This window comes from Rhinoderma darwinii, chromosome 5 (assembly GCF_050947455.1).
Source record: "Rhinoderma darwinii isolate aRhiDar2 chromosome 5, aRhiDar2.hap1, whole genome shotgun sequence".
Lineage (NCBI taxonomy): Eukaryota > Metazoa > Chordata > Amphibia > Anura > Rhinodermatidae > Rhinoderma > Rhinoderma darwinii.
In genome coordinates, this window is record NC_134691.1 from 147,605,720 (window position 1) to 147,624,208 (window position 18,489).

General features: G+C 44.7%; 1 protein-coding gene and 1 long non-coding RNA gene across 6 annotated transcripts in view; one reads left to right on the plus strand and one right to left on the minus strand.

Moving 5' to 3' along the window:
* LOC142651655 (uncharacterized) overlaps nt 1-13,617 on the plus strand; it is a 60,514-nt gene extending 46,897 nt beyond the window's left edge. The window contains exon 4 of the long non-coding RNA XR_012847673.1: nt 13,146-13,617. This is a non-coding gene — a long non-coding RNA (uncharacterized LOC142651655). The remainder of the gene's footprint in view (nt 1-13,145) is intronic.
* PHACTR1 (phosphatase and actin regulator 1) overlaps nt 1-18,489 on the minus strand; it is a 376,244-nt gene that overhangs the window by 185,145 nt on the left and 172,610 nt on the right. The window lies entirely within an intron of this gene.

Below are 18,489 nucleotides of genomic sequence, written 5' to 3' on the forward strand. Positions count from 1 at the left end.
CTGGGCCAGGAAACCACACGAGAAGAATCACAAGCACTGGAGGAACAGGAAAGGCAGGTATAAATAGCCAGAGGGCGGGAGCTAGCTGAGTCTGGCCAGGCTGCGATAGGCTCTCCCACTCCTAAGCCTGCCAGCCTGAGTGGTGGAAGCTGGAGTCAGTCTCAGAGACATAGACTCAGGTGCCGACTGATTACCTATGGGCGTTAACCCCGCTGTGCGTGGCAGATCCTTTACAGTACCCCCCCTTTTATGAGGGGCCACCGGACCCTTTCTAAGTGGACCTGGTTTATTGGGGAAACGAAGGTGGAACTTCCTGACCAATACCCCAGCGTGAACATCCCGGGCGGGTACCCAAGTCCTCTCCTCAGGCCCGTATCCTCTCCAATGGACCAGGTACTGGAGGGAGCCTTGGACCATCTTGCTGTCCACAATCTTGGCCACCTCGAATTCCACCCCCTCAGGGGTGAGAACAGGAACAGGCGGTCTCCTCGAGGGAGCCAAGGACGGGGAGCAGCGTTTAAGGAGGGAGGCATGAAACACGTCGTGTATTCGAAAAGATGGGGGCAACTCCAGTCGGAAGGAGACAGGATTGAGGACTTCAATGACCTTATACGGCCCAATAAACCGGGGAGCAAATTTCTTGGACGGGACCTTAAGGCGCAAGTTCCTAGACGATAACCACACCAGATCCCCGACCATAAACAAGGGGTTAGCAGAACGTCTTCTATCAGCCTGAGTTTTTTGTACGCTCTGGGACGCCTCTAGGTTCTTCTGAACCTGGGCCCAGACTGTGCACAGTTCCCGATGAACGACCTCTACCTCGTGATTGTTGGAACTACCAGGTGAAACGGAGGAAAACCGTGGATTAAACCCAAAAGGGGGAGACCCCTGACGAGTTACTGACCCGGTTATTGAGGGAAAATTCGGCGAGGGGAATGAATGAGACCCAATCATATTGACAGTCAGAGATAAAACACCTTAAATATTGTTCTAGAGATTGATTAGTCCTCTCAGTTTGGCCATTAGTTTCAGGATGGAAGGCAGAGGAGAAGGACAGATCAATCTCCAACTTTTTACAGAAGGCTCTCCAAAACAATGAAACAAATTGTACCCCTCTGTCCGAAACAATATTGACAGGGACCCCATGGAGACGCAGGATGTGTTTGACAAACAAGGTAGCTAACGTCTTGGCATTGGGTAGTTTCTTGAGGGGCACAAAGTGGCACATCTTACTGAAGCGGTCTACTACAACCCACACCACCGACTTGCCTTGAGATGGAGGCAAATCGGTGATAAAATCCATGGAGATATGGGTCCAAGGTCTCTGGGGAATGGGCAAAGAACGTAGTAAGCCCGCTGGTCGGGACCTGGGAGTCTTGGACCTAGCACAAACCTCACAAGCGGCGACGTAGGCCTTAACGTCTTTAGGCAACCCAGGCCACCAATAGTTTCTGGCAATGAGGTGTTTGGTACCCAGGACGCATGGATGACCAGATAGTGCGGAGTCATGGTTTTCCCTAAGTACCCTTAGCCGGAATTGCAGGGGAACAAACAGCTTGTCCTCAGGAAGGTTCCCGGAGCTGAACCTTGATCAGCCGCGATTTCTGAGACTAAATCAGAATCAATAGAAGAAATGATTATACCAGGAGGCAGAATACAAGCAGGATCTTCCTCCGAAGGGGGGCTGGCCATGAAGCTACGCGACAGTGCAGCGGCCTTAATATTTTTAGACCCAGCCCTATAGGTAACCAAAAAGTTGAATCTGGTAAAAAATAGCGCCCATCGAGCTTGTCTCGGGTTTAGCCTCCGGGCAGATTCTAGGAAAACCAGATTCTTGTGGTCGGTAAGGACCGTTACGTGGTGCCTAGCCCCCTCCAGGAAGTGGCGCCACTCTTCAAATGCCCATTTAATGGCTAAGAGTTCGCGGTTGCCAATATCATAGTTACTCTCAGTGGGCGAAAACTTCCTGGAGAAGTAGGCACAGGGACGGAGATGGGTGAGGGACCTGGTACCCTGGGACAAGACAGCCCCCACTCCCACCTCGGATGCGTCAACTTCCACGATAAATGGCTCCATTTGGTTGGGCTGAACCAGCACCGGGGCCGAGATAAAGCACTTCTTAAGGACCTCAAAAGCCTGGACAGCCTCAGGAGGCCAGTGGAGGAGATCAGCACCTTTTCGAGTGAGGTCCGTAAGAGGCTTAGCGATGACCGAGAAGTTAGCAATAAATCTCCTGTAATAATTAGCGAACCCCAAGAAACACTGTAACGCCTTCAGGGAGGCAGGTTGGACCCATTCCGCCACAGCCTGGACCTTTGCGGGGTCCATGTGGAATTCATGAGGAGTGAGGATTTGACCCAAAAATGGTATCTCCTGTACCCCAAACACACATTTTTCGGTTTTCGCAAACAGTTTGTTTTCCCGAAGGACCTGGAGCACCTTCCGGACATGCTCAATGTGGGAGGACAGGTCCTTGGAAAACACCAGTATGTCATCAAGGTACACTACAAGAAAAACCCCCAGGAAATCCCTTAAAATTTCATTTATGAAATTCTGGAAGACCGCAGGAGCATTACACAACCCAAAGGGCATGACGAGGTATTCGAAATGACCTTCGGGCGTGTTAAACGCAGTCTTCAACTCATCCCCATCTTTGATGCGGATAAGGTTATACGCCCCCCGTAGATCAAACTTAGAGAACCATTGGGCCCCCTGAACCTGATTAAAGAGATCAGGTATCAAAGGAAGGGGATACTGGTTCCTTACAGTGACCTTATTCAAGTTACGGTAGTCAATGCATGGCCTAAGACCACCATCCTTCTTCCCTACGAAGAAGTAGCCAGCACCTACCGGAGAAGTAGAGGGGCGAATGTAACCCTTGGCCAGGCATTCCTGGATATACTCTCTCATGGCTTCACGTTCGGGACAAGAAAGATTAAATATCCTACCCTTAGGGAGCTTAGCTCCTGGTACCAATTCGATAGCGCAATCGTATTCTCTATGAGGAGGTAACACTTCGGAGGCCTCCTTAGAGAAAACATCAGCGAAGTCCTGCACAAACTCAGGTAGCATGTTCACCACCTCAGGGGGAGAAATAGAATTAACAGCAAAACATGACGTCAAGCATTCATTACCCCATTTGGTAAGCTCCCCAGTATTCCAGTCAAACGTGGGATTATGCAACTGCAACCAGGGAAGGCCTAAAACCAAATCGGACGATAATCCCTGCATCAACAGTACAGAGCACTGCTCCAAATGCATGGAGCCAACAAGGAGTTCAAAAACAGGGGTATGCTGTGTAAAATAACCATTAGCAAGAGGAGTGGAGTCGATACCCACTACCAGAACAGGTTTAGGCAAATCAATCAAAGGCATAGCTAGAGACATAGCAAACTCCACAGACATGATATTAGTAGAAGACCCTGAATCCACGAAGGCACTGCCGGTAGCAGACCTACCACCAAAAGAGACCTGAAAGGGAAGCAAGATTTTATTACGTTTCATATTTACGGGAAATACCTGTGCGCTCAAGTGACCTCCCCGATGATCACTTAGGCGCGGAAGCTTTCCGGCTGCTTATTCTTATGCCTAGGACAGGTGTTCACTTGATGCTTGTCATCCCCACAATAGAAGCAGAGACCATTCTTCCTGCGGAACTCTCTACGTTGTCGGGGGGACACGGAGGCCCCGAGTTGCATAGGTACCTCCGAGTCTTCCGTGGAAGAGCGAAGCAACGGAACCTCGGGAGGCATCATGGGGGAGTCAGAGGGGAAAACACAAAAACGTTCAAGTTGTCGTTCCCTGACACGTCGGTCAAGTCGTACCGCTAAAGCCATAACCTGGTCTAGGGAGTCAGAAGAGGGATAGCTAACTAGCAGGTCTTTCAGGGCGTTCGACAGACCCAACCTAAACTGGCACCTTAAGGCAGGGTCATTCCACCGAGAAGCTACGCACCACTTCCTAAAGTCAGAACAATACTCCTCAACAGGTCTCTTACCCTGACGTAAGGTCACCAGTTGACTCTCGGCAAAGGCAGTCCTGTCAGTCTCGTCATAAATGAGTCCGAGAGCAGAAAAGAAACGATCAACGGAGGAAAGTTCAGGGGCGTCAGGAGCCAAGGAGAAGGCCCACTCTTGGGGCCCTTCCTGGAGCCGGGACATAATTATACCCACCCGCTGGCTCTCAGAACCTGAGGAGTGAGGCTTTAAGCGAAAGTAAAGCCTACAACTCTCCCGAAAGGAGAGAAAAGTCCTCCGGTCCCCTGAGAACCGGTCAGGCAACTTGAGGTGGGGTTCAAGGGGTGAGGTGAGGGGCACTACCATGGTAGTATCAGGCTGGTTGACCCTCTGAGCCAGGGCCTGGACCTGTAGGGAGAGACCCTGCATTTGCTGGGCCAGGGTCTCAAGGGGGTCCATAGTAGGGACAGGGACCAGGGTAGACTAGGTAACAGGCTTGTGATTATGTAATGATAGGACAAGTGAGCCCTAATCTACCCGCCACTCTGTCCCTGCCTACTTGCAACGACCTGCCCTAGGCGACGGGGTACAACTGGGCGGCGGTCCCTACGCTCAGTAAGTGCACGAGACAAACAGACAAGGGTACACAAAGCTAAGGGAAATGGGGCAGTTGCCCACGGCAACACCGTGAGCAACAAGAGAGGTGAACGAGCCGAGTCAAACCAGGAGTGTACGAGGTACCAAACGCAGAGCAGGAGAGTAGTCAGTAAGCCAGGGTCAGTATGGAGCAGGATCAAATAGTCAGGAGCTGTAGCTGGGCCAGGAAACCGCACGAGAAGAATCACAAGCACTGGAGGAACAGGAAAGGCAGGTATAAATAGCCAGAGGGCGGGAGCTAGCTGAGTCTGGCCAGGCTGCGATAGGCTCTCCCACTCCTAAGCCTGCCAGCCTGAGTGGTGGAAGCTGGAGTCAGTCTCAGAGACATAGACTCCGGTGCCGACTGATTACCTATGGGCGTTAACCCCGCCGTGCCTGGCAGATCCTTTACAGGCGCCATATATATCGAATCTAAACTCATATCATGTCCTCATTATTTGTACCTGATCTGGTGTACCTGATTAAAATTTTAGGTGTTTAGAGGTAGTGACAGAAGGAAATTGCATATCTGTAATTTTTTGTGATTTTTGTTTTTAAATACATTATTAAAAATGTTACATTTTACAGAGGCATAATTTAAGCACAACATATTTGGTTTTATATCCTTTACCTATTTCTTTCCCTTTTTGTTTTATTTCCTGTTGGTTTTACAAGACTGTAATAGACACCTTCTACCCAGTTGCTTGGGATGAGTTGCCTACCGTTAATAATCTTATGGTTCAATGTTTTTCATGTACCACTCTGTATCCGTATCTGGCGGATTACTTACAAACTGTTGACTGTATTTCTATTCATGAAATGTAGATAAAGTCGATTTTATATTTGGTTTCCTTTTTCCAACTACGAGACAATGGGTAGTTCACAGAGGGTTTAAAATGAAATGCAATGCAAATAAAAATTGGATTAACTCAGCCATGCAATTATTTCAAGCCAAAATCAAAGCAGAGAATTTATTAAGACTGGCATTTTATACTCCAGTTATAAACTGAATTATATCAGAGTAAAATGTGCCAAATTTAAGAGGCACATTTAAGAGGCACATGCCTTTTAATAAATTTAGCGCATCTTGGGCAGTCCTAAAATCAGAAAATAAAATCTACGCTTGCTATGAGAAGGCTTTGATTTGCTCTACAATTTGCACCATTTTCTGTCTTTAGAAATAATACATCTATCAGAAGGAGAGGAGGAAAGTGGAAAAAAAAAATTCATAGGCTACTAATGAAAACATGTCCATTTTACTGTGCACTGTTCCATAAATAAGTGTACATCATTTTCCCTGAAATGTACTCACCATCATTCCATGTACCTTTAGATGAGTAATAACCGTTTCGGTCATGTCTATATGGTTTTACCGTAATATGGAAAATGCATTTGAGGTCTTATAAATACTTTTCACCTCTTGATGAACCTATATACTATTGTTGTATTCTGGCAGTTCTAAGCATTGGATGATAAGGATTTTTGGCCCTCCAAAGGATTATACTAGGTAACTAACTACACCATTGCGACCGCAAAAAAATCGGCAAAGACGGAAAAACAATTAGATGGAGTGCTGTTGGTTTAGAAAAGATCGTTTAATATGACATTTGAGCATGACATATTATATTTTCCTTTTGCTATGCACAGTTTTGTAAATCACACAAGCAGCTGCTGATACCTAATATGGGCCGATTATAGAATATATAGCTCTATTTAGGTAGTTATCTTTTTTAAAAAAAAAAAATTTTATTTCTAAAGTGTAAATTCATATTTGTGCAACGGAACCGTTGCTTCCGTTATTACCTCAATCTGCTCCTCTGACGGAGCAGAACAATGGAACACATCGACGCAGGTGTGAACGTAGCCTAACACTCAATTCTCATTCAAAGTTACATTCTGAATTACATAAGCTTCTTTATTGCTTTGATCTCACATCCTCTCCGCTTCATTGTCTGCTGCTCTGCATTTTGTATGGTACGAAGAATGTTTGGTAAATCTGTCGGTCTTCATGAGACTAAAGAGCCATGCCCCCTTTTCCTGACACAAACTAAACTACTGATTTGTTTCTGAAAAAGTAATGGTTGATCTTCAAACGCGGTGATTATTTGTTTTCGTATAATCACAACCTAATATATACACGGTTCAGTCATAACATTAACCCCTTGACACAGCCTGTTTTGGTCTTAAAGTGTAGCTAAACGTTTGACAAACTTCTGACATGTCATAGTGACATGTCAGAAGATTGGATTGGTGGGGGTCCGAGCACTGAGACCGTCACCAATCGCTAGAACGAAGCTGCTGAAGCGCTCGTGTGAGTGCTCAGTCGCTTCGTGTCTGTTCAGTCTAGCACTGTTTTGTTTCTTCTTTTTTACAGTGTTCACCGTGCAGAATAAACAACATGTTAACTTCATTCTCTGGGTCGATACAATTACAGCGACACCAAATTTATATTGTTTTTTTTACGTTTTACTACTTTCCCACAATAAAAATATTATTTTCTAAAAAAAAATCATGTTTTGGTGTCGCCATTTTCTGACAGCCATAACTTTTATCTTTCAGTTGATATCGCTGTGGGAGGGCTTGTTTTTTGCGAGACAAACTGTAATTTTTGTGGGTACCATTTTGGAGTACTTGCGACTTTTTGATCACTTTTTATTAAATTTTTTCTCAGGCAAGGTGACCAAAAAAAGAATTTCTGTCATTGTTTCTTATTTCATTTTTTTACGGTGTTCACCATGTGGTAAAAAATAATGTTATATTTTTATAGTTCAGGCTGTTCTGAACGCGGCGATACTTTTTTTGTATAGTTTTTATAATTTTTTAATTTTTTTCATCTATAAAGGACTTGATCAGGGAAACAGGGCGATTATTGTTCTTATTACCTAAAACTTTTTATTTATTTATTTTCTTAAACATTTTTTTTTTTTTTACACTTACCTGGGGACTTGAAGATCTGATCTTCTGATCCCCAGTACAATACACTGCACTACTTATGTAGTGCAGTGTATGGTAACTGTCAATTTTCATCTAACAGTTAAGCCCATTAGGTCCTGCCTTGGGCAGGGCCTAATAGGCTCAGGTACCTGGCCGTTTCTAGGGTTCCTGGTTGCCATAGAAACAATCGACACTTGTGATCCCTCATGGGGGGGGGCGGGGTTGTACAGAGGGAGCCCCCTTCCTCTGTCAACCACTTCAATGCGGCGGACGCCATTGACGGGGTTAAACGGTGGCGATCGGTGGTAACTGCCATTGCCGCCGTGGCGGCGGGATGTCAGCTGCATATTACAGTTGACACCCGCTGAAGATGAAGCTCGTACAGCTCCTGTGCCCGCTTCATCTTCATGATGGGTCTGGTATGTCGGATTGCGGTAAGCTACTTGTTATGCCAACGTACCAGACCTGTCATTTTGCGGGAAGGGGTTAAAACCACTGACAAGTTAAGTGAATAACATTTATCTCATTACAATGCCACCTGTCAAGGGATGGGATATATTAGGCAGCAAGTAAATAGTCAGTTCTTGTAGTTAATGTGTGGGAAGAAAAAAAAAATGGGCATGCGTAAGGATTTGAGCAACTTTGACAAGTGCCAAATTGTGTTGGTTAGACGACTGGGTTAAAGTATTTCTAAAATGGCAGTTTTTGCGGGGTCTTCCCGGTATGCAGTGGTTAGTACCTACCAAAAGTGGAAGGACAACCCAAGGCTCATTGATGTGCAAGGGGGGTATGTGAAGGCTATTCATCTGGTCCGATCCCAGAGAAGAACTACTGTAGTACAAATTGCTGGAAAAGTTAATGCTAGCTATGATAAAAAGGTATCAGAACACACTGTGCATTGCAGATTGCGGCGTTTGGAGATGCATAGTCTCAGACCGAGCACTGAGACTCCCATCAATTGCTAAAACGAAGCTGCAGAAGTGCCCGTGTGAGCGCCCAGCCGCTAAGTTTCTATTCTGCTTTTTCCGGAAAGCCAATGTACCGGAGTACGGACTCATAGACTTTCTATTGAGCCCATACTCCGCTACATTGATTTCCAGAAAAAGCCGAACAGAAACAAAGCGGCTGAGCGCTCACACGGGCACTTCTGCAGCTTCGTTTTTGCGATTGCTGGGGGTCTCAGTGCTTGGACACCCACCAATCAAAAACATGTCACTATGACATGTCAGAAGTTTGTTGAACGTTTAATTACCCTTGAAGTAATTTTGAACCATTAACCCCTTCCCTTCTTGCACCCGGTTCCTAAAAACCTTCCTACTCTTACGGCGCAATGCTGGTGCGGGCTCAGGATCTGTGTATGCGCCATCACTTGTGGGTGTCAGCAGTGTTATGCAGTCGATATCCTGCCCAGCACCCCGTTACAGGGGAAATCATCCCTCATATAGTGACTATTGTCACTAATAGGGCTGTTCTGGGTCTAGTTAGACCAAGCAGCAGTCTCTCACTAACGGCATCCCAGAAATCATGTGACCAATCACATGATCACCGGGACCAATAGAGGCAGAGGCGATGCCGCTGTCTCTATTCTATACACAGCGCTCATTAAGTTCTGTCTTCAAGCGGTCTGAGAAGACAGAAGCAGTGAAAATGGCTCCTATTTTCTCTTCAGGGTCCCCACCAGTCACTGACTGCCGGGCACCCGATATTCAGCTGCCCGATCACTCGTAGTGTATCTACGGCACCCGTAGGATATCTACAGTGCGAGTTTTAAGGACCTCGACCGCCAGCAGTTTATATATAGCCGGCAACCAGTTAATGGCCGTTTAACCCCTTAGATGCCAATAGCAACTTCTGCCTTTAAAAAGTTTGACAGATAGAGAGGGCTCCCTCCTTCAGCCCATCGGCTCCCCCGCAAAGCTGGTGCTTCTCTCTACACACATTTAACGTTTTAGACAACCGGTTATGTTTGCATAGTGTCAATATAGGTAATTGTGTATGAACTGAGATGGGCAAATGATGCACAGTGCTTTTATACTGTATTCGTTGCACAGAAGACAGATGATTACTTGTTATTATCATCAAAATGATGATTTTTACTGTGAACAATTACAGTAGATACAATATAGGCTTTTTAAGGTCAAAGCGAAAAACAAACCTCAAAGTATTTCCGGATAGGGCATTGTATCTAGACTGACCTTCAATCCTAAAGATATTAGTAATGGAAAATATATGCAAGTTATAGTGAAATGTCATTTATAAAGGGACAACAATTTAGATTATTGGTATTTGATTCTGATGGCCAACAACAATGTGTGACTTGCATTCCTCCTTCTTCTATCAGGATTAACAGGCAAATTAATAAAGGACTTTTGTGTACGGTCAGTTTAAGCATTAGTGTGTGGACAAAAAACATTTAGAACATACATATCCTTTACTTTGGGATGTACAGTAACCTATATTAGACTGCAAGTATTTCTGGGTGATATCCACCTCTATACATGTAAAGGATTTGCCTAACACAGCTTCTGTGTCGACGCCCGTGGTTAATCAGCCTGCATCTGTCCCTAGGTCTGATAGAGTGACTCGATCTGCTACCACTCAGGCTGGTAGGCTGAGGAGTGGGAGAACCTATCACAGCCTGGCCAGACGGTTCTAGCTCCCGCCTTTGGTCTACTTATACCTTCATTTGCTGCTTGTCCTTTGCCTGTGATTCTCTCTTGTTTCCTGGCTCTGCTGTTCCTGATGTTACCATTGACCTCTGCTTCATTTTGACCCTGGCTTGACTGACTATTCTTCTGCTCTGCATTTGGTACCTCGTACACTCCTGGTTTGACTAGGCTCGTCCACTACTCTGTTGCTCACGGTGTTGCCGTGGACAACTGCCCCTCTTCCCTTTGCTTCTGTGTACCCTTGTCTTGTTTTGTCTGTTGTGCACATATTGAGCATACACTTATGAGGAAATGGCGCTGAGCTTTGTAACAGCAGGCACAGCAGAACGGGGTTAATACAATGAAGTATGAGTAGCTTCTACTGTGCAAATGAAAAATAAATTATCGAATAGTTCACCTTTATCCAAAAATAAATGGTATCACATCAAGAATTTAGCTGACACTTCTTAGATCACATTATAGGATCAAAGTACTCAAATAAAGATGTAGACAAATGAGGTCTACGATACACATATAAAACACCGAAATGGAGAAATATGACAGCTCTATAAGCTGCGCTCAGATTTCCATGATATCTATGGTACAGTCTTCATCGATTTCACATAATGTCCCTCATATATTAAAATAAATCACCTTAAAAAACTTGCACAGGTCAAACGTGGTTCACTCACTAAGTTTTCCTAATGCACAATTGAGCTTTATAAAGACTGATGAAGAATCATGACCTTTTTAGTAATAGTAGCAAAAAATCGATGTTAATAAAATGAATTCTCTGAGAAATAGGCAGCCTTTTACCTGCTCCACATTATTCTCTAACCATTATTTCCTGGAAAGTATCGTTTTATCGGTTATTCCTTTTGTAGCAGCAATGCTGTAAAATACAATTTTCTTTTTCTCATTTTATTATAGTAGATTCCTAACTTGATTTTCTTGGACCCTAATGCTAAATTTATAATAGACCACCCGACTTTACATGCAGTTTATATTACAGGAATCTTCTTATGTTGCAGAAGAACCATAGGGCCATTTGTGGCATTAGTTCACAGAAGCAACTGAAACCTCTGCACCTCAAAGTGATGTAGCTACACAGGAATAATTCTTATAGTTATGTTACAAAACCTGGATAATGCACACAATGATATCCGACCACCGGTAATAATACAGTGATCTCACAATACAAAGATAATAAATATATCTCTGCTCACGGATAATGACTAAAGTGAAGTAACAGCTGGGGAATAAAAGTCACAGTGATTTTACAGTACAAGCACTAGGCACGCAGTGATTTCACAGAACATGGATAATAAACACAGTGAAGTCATAGGAAAGAATTATTGCTTCCAGTGATGTCACAATACAAGGATAATGCACACAATGATAACAGAAAACGGGTAAACTCACAGCATAGATACTGTATAAAAAATGCAGTGATGTCACAGTTAAAGGCTAAAGACCACAGTGATGTCACGGCGCATGGATAACAAGCACATAGTCAAAGGAAAGGGTTATTGCTTACAAGTGATGTCACAATACAGGGATAATACATACATTGATAACACAAAACAGGGATAATAAATTCAGTGATGTCACAGCAAAAGACCACATTGTTATCAGAGCACAGGAATAAGGCTTCATTCACATCTGCGTTGGGGTCCCGTTCTGACGTTCCGTCTGAGCTTTCCGTCAGAATGGGTCCCTGAACAGACACAAACCAGAGGTTTCCGTTTCTATCACCATTGATTTCAATGGTGACGGATCCGGTGCCCTTGGTTTCCGTTTGTCTCTGTTGTGCACTGGACCCGTCGTTTTTCCGGAAGCAATGGTGATGGAAACGGAAACCTCTGGTTTTCATTTGTGTCAGTTTGTATCTGTTCAGGGTCCCGTTCTGACGGAAAGCTCAGACGGAACGTCAGAACGGGACCCCAACGCAGATGTGAACGAAGCCTAAATTGACACAGAATGATAATGCACACAGTGACGTCACAGAACTGGGAACATAAACACTGACTGGTATTCCCTTATTTGGCAAAGTGGTAATTTGGCTTTGTCAGGCCCTTGCACCCCCTACAGTTAAAGTGTTATTCCCATCTGAAGCCCTCATTTTTTTTCCTCCTAGCTTCAATAAACATTAACATCTGACTCTAGTAATGCCATCTAATCCAATTTCTTTCCCCCAGAAGTGTCTCTTTCCTTCATTTATCCCCACAGCACGTTCCTCTGATCGGGAGCAAAAGTGGGCGGTACTAGCTTGATGTCAAACAAGCTGCGCTGCCTTCTCCGTGTGCGCTCACGTCACCAATAGATACCCTAAGGCTCTGTTCACACGGAGTTTTTTGCAGGAGGAAAATTCCTCCTGCAAAAACTGCTCCAGACGGTTTTTGCACAGTGGTTTGACAAAAACTCGTCAAAACACTCGTCGAGGCGTTTTTTTCCTCTTTCTGACTGATTGAAATGGGGTTTTGGAGGCGGAAACCGCCTCAAGATGGGTCATGACGCTTCTTTTGACCGCGACGCGGTTTTTTTTACTCGCGGTAAAAAAACTCGTCCAACTCCCATTGAAATCAATGGGAGGCATTTTCGGGCAGTTTTTGAGGAGTTTTTTGGCGCGGTTTCCGCGTCAAAAAACTCATCAAAAAACTCTGTGTGAACACAGCCTCATAGTAGCAGCATCGAAAGTAGAGCTTTCTCACTGCTCGTCTCAACCAGACATAGTAAGCATGGTTGAGACGATCCGCACTTGTCCTCCCCACAACCTTTGTATGTCCATCCCCAGTTCTATCCCTCTAGTCATTCGTGTTTCTACTCCACCCCCCATGTTGTTGCCCCAAAGTAAATTTCCCACTGTCACCCCCAGTTGATCTCCAGTGTGAAGCACCAAGCAAACTTACATGCTGCCTGGTTGAAAACTGTGCTGGTTCTAAACTCTACACTGTTCTCTCTAAATTTGCAGTTTCAAAGCCCGGATAAGGACTCGACAGCTACGTGCGCTCTGCTGTTTCATTGACAGGCTCCAGGGCTACTGCCCATGCGCTGTAGCCGTCCACAGATCTGAATACATCTGGAGAGAGGTGGCTGGGCTGGAAGTCAACGCTCATGTGCAGTCAGGCTCGCTCCCGGAACCCCGGCCATCCACTATAGTGGAAGCAGGAGGAAAGATTACGCAAGTGCAGCCGCCAATGAAGAAGGGCAGTGTTGGTCGCAATCCTAGGCAACAAACCAAATACGAAGAGGGGGACTCAGCCAGTTGGAGGAAGATTATCTAGAGAAAAGTAAGGCTGGGCTCACACAGAGTTCCTTGCAGACATCATACGTTTATCACCTAATCTGTGGATAGGTGATAAATGTCCATTGTAGGAAAACCACGTTAAAGAGGCTCTGTCACCAGATTTTGCAACCCCTATCTGCTATTGCAGCAGATCGGCGCTACAATGTAGATTACAGTAACGTTTTTATTTTTAATAAACAAGCATTTTTGGCCAAGTTATGACCATTTTTGTATTTATGCAAATGAGGCTTGCAAAAGTCCAAGTGGGCGTGTTTAAAGTAAAAGTCCAACTGGGCATGTATTATGTGCGTACATCGGGGCGTTTTTACTACTTTTACTAGCTGGGCGTTCTGACGAGAAGTATCATCCACTTATCTTCAGAACGCCCAGCTTCTGGCAGTGCAGACACACAGCGTGTTCTCGAGAGATCATGCTGTGTCGTCACTCACAGGTCCTGCATCGTGTCGGACGAGCGAGGAGACATCGGCACCAGAGGCTACAGTTGATTCTGCAGCAGCATCGGCGTTTGCAGGTAAGTCGATGTAGCTACTTACCTGCAAACGCCGATGCTGCTGCAGAATCAACTGTAGCCTCTGGTGCCGATGTTCTTGCACCTGAATAAGCCCCCTCATCCACCTGAATTTTCAATACCAGACACAACGTATGGATAACAGTGACAAAACCCTTATTTTATAATTCCAGACAAGCCCTATAATGAAAAATCGAAGGGTATTTACTAAAGTACAAAATTGTGGGCCTATACTTTAGATGTCGCTTAGAAGCACAAACACTTTTACAGAGGAATATTAGAGTTTTTCACATTTCCAAAGTTTTCTGCACTTTTCATAGCACACTTAAAAGAAATATATACATCTGTTAAGCTGTAGGCTGTATTCAAGATAGACTTGCGGGAGGTGGTGGTCAACGCCTGGAGATCCAGGGCACGGTACTGGCAATAGAAAACCATAGTTGAATGGTAGCACCCATCCTATTCATTCCACACAGAGTATATTTGGCAGCAGACAAAATAATGGTTACTGATGTTTTCGAAATGATATCTCCTAAATCGTAAAAACCTCTGAATTACAGTACTATTTACCACTTTGATTTTTATATTTCTGGATTCATTTCCTTTCACTTGGCATTCTAATTAAAAATCGAAATCCCTGTTGGCAGCTTATGTTACCTTGCTCAGTGTTGGCATAATGTGAAAGTTTGTGCCTGCGCTCAGTCAGTGCATTTTCAGAAGAAAAAGATGCAGCGGGACACCAGCTTTGCTGTGTTTTTTGTAATAAATCCAAAAGACACTAGAGAAGGCGCCAGATCTATGTTACCTAGAATTACCTCTGTGAGTGACAGTCTGATGTTCGCACTTGTGAAACTAAATAAAACCTATAGACTGAACTTTTTAAGTAGTGATGAGCATAAAAAACAATTCAAATGCATTATTCTCAGCCAAATAGCATCTTAAGACAAACAGTAAAATAAGAATAAAAATTGAACGTCCAGTCCTATTATTTTCTTTCTCTCCGACTCAAAGTGAATAAGGCCTCATGCACACATGGTATTACAGCTCGGTACCAGTTTTTGAGTTGTACAGAGCCGTAATACGACACCCATATATTTCTACATCCGTAGGCCTCTGATCTCATGAATCCAACCAAGTGACATGTTCCATTAGACGTTGGATTATGAAGGTAAGCAATGTTTCTAGAGGAGAACATCTCAGTAATGCAGCGCTATAACAAGGCACCATATGGTGGCACATGGAGTGCCTACCGCTCCATTGTACAGAGCCGTCGGGCCTCCGTGTACCTCCGTACAGCCTTCCTGCTCATGGCTCTGCTGGGTGCATGAAGTTTGATACACACATATTGCTAACTTCTTATTATTTTTGCATAATAATTTCTGGACTTCATCAGCCATCACTGTAATAAATATTTTTTATTAACTGTAATATAATGTCATATGCTCTGTGAGCTAAATACATTAACAACAGCTACATAATCTCTTTGTTGTTTTGCTACAATGTATCAATCTGGTCTCTGGGCTGTTTAGTCCACGGTGCATTGCCTAGACCAGGCAGGAATAAGGCTATGTTCACATTTTGTTATGTTACTACATTTGGTATATGCCCCGGGAAAGCTCCAGGCGCATATAGCGAACATAGTCATAGGCCTTCCATTCAATGGGCGAAGGCCAAAAGAGTGTCCTGTTGACCTCCATTGGGTTGGTACGGCATACCTTTTAATTTTTACTGTATAGAAAAGCACAGCAGACTGGGCTTGATTAAACACTGGACCACTGCAAGAAAATGTATACTGTATGGCTATATAGTGGCATACGTCAGAAGTAAACATCAGAGGTATAGCTCTTTCGTATTGATGTGAACAGATCCTTGATCTATAGGTATTTTGCTGCCTCTGAATGTAAACAAGAGTGTTCTCATTCACTGACAGCAAACAAATATCTTGAAATGGTTTGGAGTTTAAACACAATGAGGGGTATTTATTAAGACTGGCACTTCATACGCCAGTCTTAATGGAAAGAAAAATTGAAGTAAAGTGTGACTCATTTAAGAGGCAAAAAGCTATTAATAAATGTGTTACATAATTCGGACGGGCCGTGCACCACAGTAGTGGCACAACGACCCCTGCCATGCGCCATACACTTCCCCCATGTTATTTATAACATAAAAAAAAAACATATACTCACCTCACCGCTCCTCTTCTCATCTCCGGGTCCCCTCATCCTTCTAGTGCCGTCCGTACAAGGTATTGACGTCGGGCAGTGTCAGGGCCTTATATGCGACGCAGCACTTCAACATCATCAGTGTTGCATCGCATTTAATGTCCTGACATTGCCCGGCATCATTATGTTATATCAGCCGCACTGGAGTGATGAGGGAGCCAGAGGGGACAAGAGGAGTTCTGGGGTGAGTTAAAAAACATTTTTAATTTACATTTTTTTTTGTCCAATGGAGCGGGGCATAGTCTAATTGGGGAAGGGCAAGGTACGGGTAAAGCACAGGTCTCCACCTTGCTACACCCTATAGAGTGAAATCTACACAAGACAGAAGCTGGCATAGATTTCCACTATAATTCTCTGGCATAATTTATAATAAATTTGTTCATCTGCCAGCTGCACTGCCTCTGACGCTGTCCGATCAGCGTCAGGCAGGTTAGGACAAATGTGTTTGATTAAAAGTCTTCTCACAGCGCGGTATCGCTGGGCATGGCTGTCATGGAGCTGCCTCACACTGATTTAACAGCGTCTGTGAAGATGGCTCCACCAAGGGAGATTCACTGTAGTTCACGCCCCATTGGCTGACTACGGTGAATTACCATATCACGGGCCTAAAGTACGGAGCATAATTACTAAGGAACCGGGGGGAGCAGAACAAAAAGAAAAACGCAGTGGAAACAGGGAAGGAGCGGGCTAAAGGTAATATATGTACATTGGATGTTAGGACCTGGTGACAGGTCTTCTTTAAGCAATAATTTAATACAATAAATGGTTATATGTTTGGAATAAGTTGCATTTTTTTTTTTTTAAACCTGATACTAATATTACAGCTGAACTGATAGCATAATCCTTAGCTTCTATTAAAGCGGGCAGTCAGAATTTCCACTACATTTTATTTCATGTAATAAATTGTGTGTTTTTTGGCACTAACCTATTCTGCATGACTATTTCTGCTTTGTATATTAGAGGTTGTACCAGATGTTTCATGCCCTACTTGGTAAGTCATAATAACAAAAATTGTAACACTATCAATTTATATATATATTATATCATGTTATATTATAACAGTTGTGTATTTACGTACAATATCATTGGTTTCCATAACCCTAACACATGTAGCATAGCTGAATTTGTCATTTAGCACAACTCATCATTAAAAGGATTTTAAGAAGGCTTCTTCTCCTTTTTTGTGCATTCCAAGAACTTGATTCTATATACCACAGAGCACCACTTGTTGTTGAGTGACCTGAGTCTTGTTGGGGAACTTGCATGGTGCTGGAAAACTGTACTCCAAGAAATAGAGCAGTGCCGATCAGGGGCGTAACTAGAAAAGACTAGGCCCCATAGCAAACTTTTGACTGGGGCCCCCCTCCGCTGGGTATCACACAACCCCCCCCCCTTGTAGATAGTGCCTCCCTATAGATTCCACCACACAGCGCCCCCTATAGATAGCACCATAAACAGCCCCCTGTAGATAGTTCCATACACAGCCCCTGTAGATAAGGCCTTATAGCCCCCCTGTAGATAACGTCTTACAGCCCCAAATCCCCCCTGTAGATAACGCCATACAGCCCCCTGTAGATAATGCCATACAGCCCCCCTGTAGATAACGCCATACAGACCCCCCCTGTAGATAACGCCATACAGACACCCCCTGTAGATAACGCCATACAGACCCCCCTGTAGATAACGCCATACAGAGGCCCCCTGTAGATAATGCCATACAGAGTCCCCCCTGTAGATAACGCCACACAAACACCCCCCCCCCCAAAAAAACGGCCTATAGTTTGTCCTACAAAAGATATGTATCCCCTATCCACAGAATAGGGGATACATGTGTGATCGCTGGCAGCGATAGGGAGAACGGGGGACCGAAAGTCCCCCGAAGTTCTCCATGACAAACCTCGGACTTCCGGCGTGTGCGCAGTTCAATAAAAATGAAAGGAGCGCTGGTCACGCATGCGCAGAAGCGCGACCGGTGCGCAAGTCATTTCTATGGAGCTGCAGACAGACCCCGTAAGTCCGAAGTTCGTCATGGAGAACTTCGGGGGACTTTCGGTCCCCCGTTCTCCTTATCGCTGGGCGTCCCAGCGATCCCACATGTATCCCCTATCCTGCGGATAGGGGATCTGTGTCTTTTGTAGGAACAACCCCTTCAGTGGCGTCGCGTTGTAGCAGCCTTAGCGGCTGCTAGCGGAGCCTCCGGCCATGGGGGGGGGGGCCATGCCGGCGGGTGGCACGGGCCCCCTCATGCTGCGGGCCCCGTAGCAGCCGCTACAGCTGC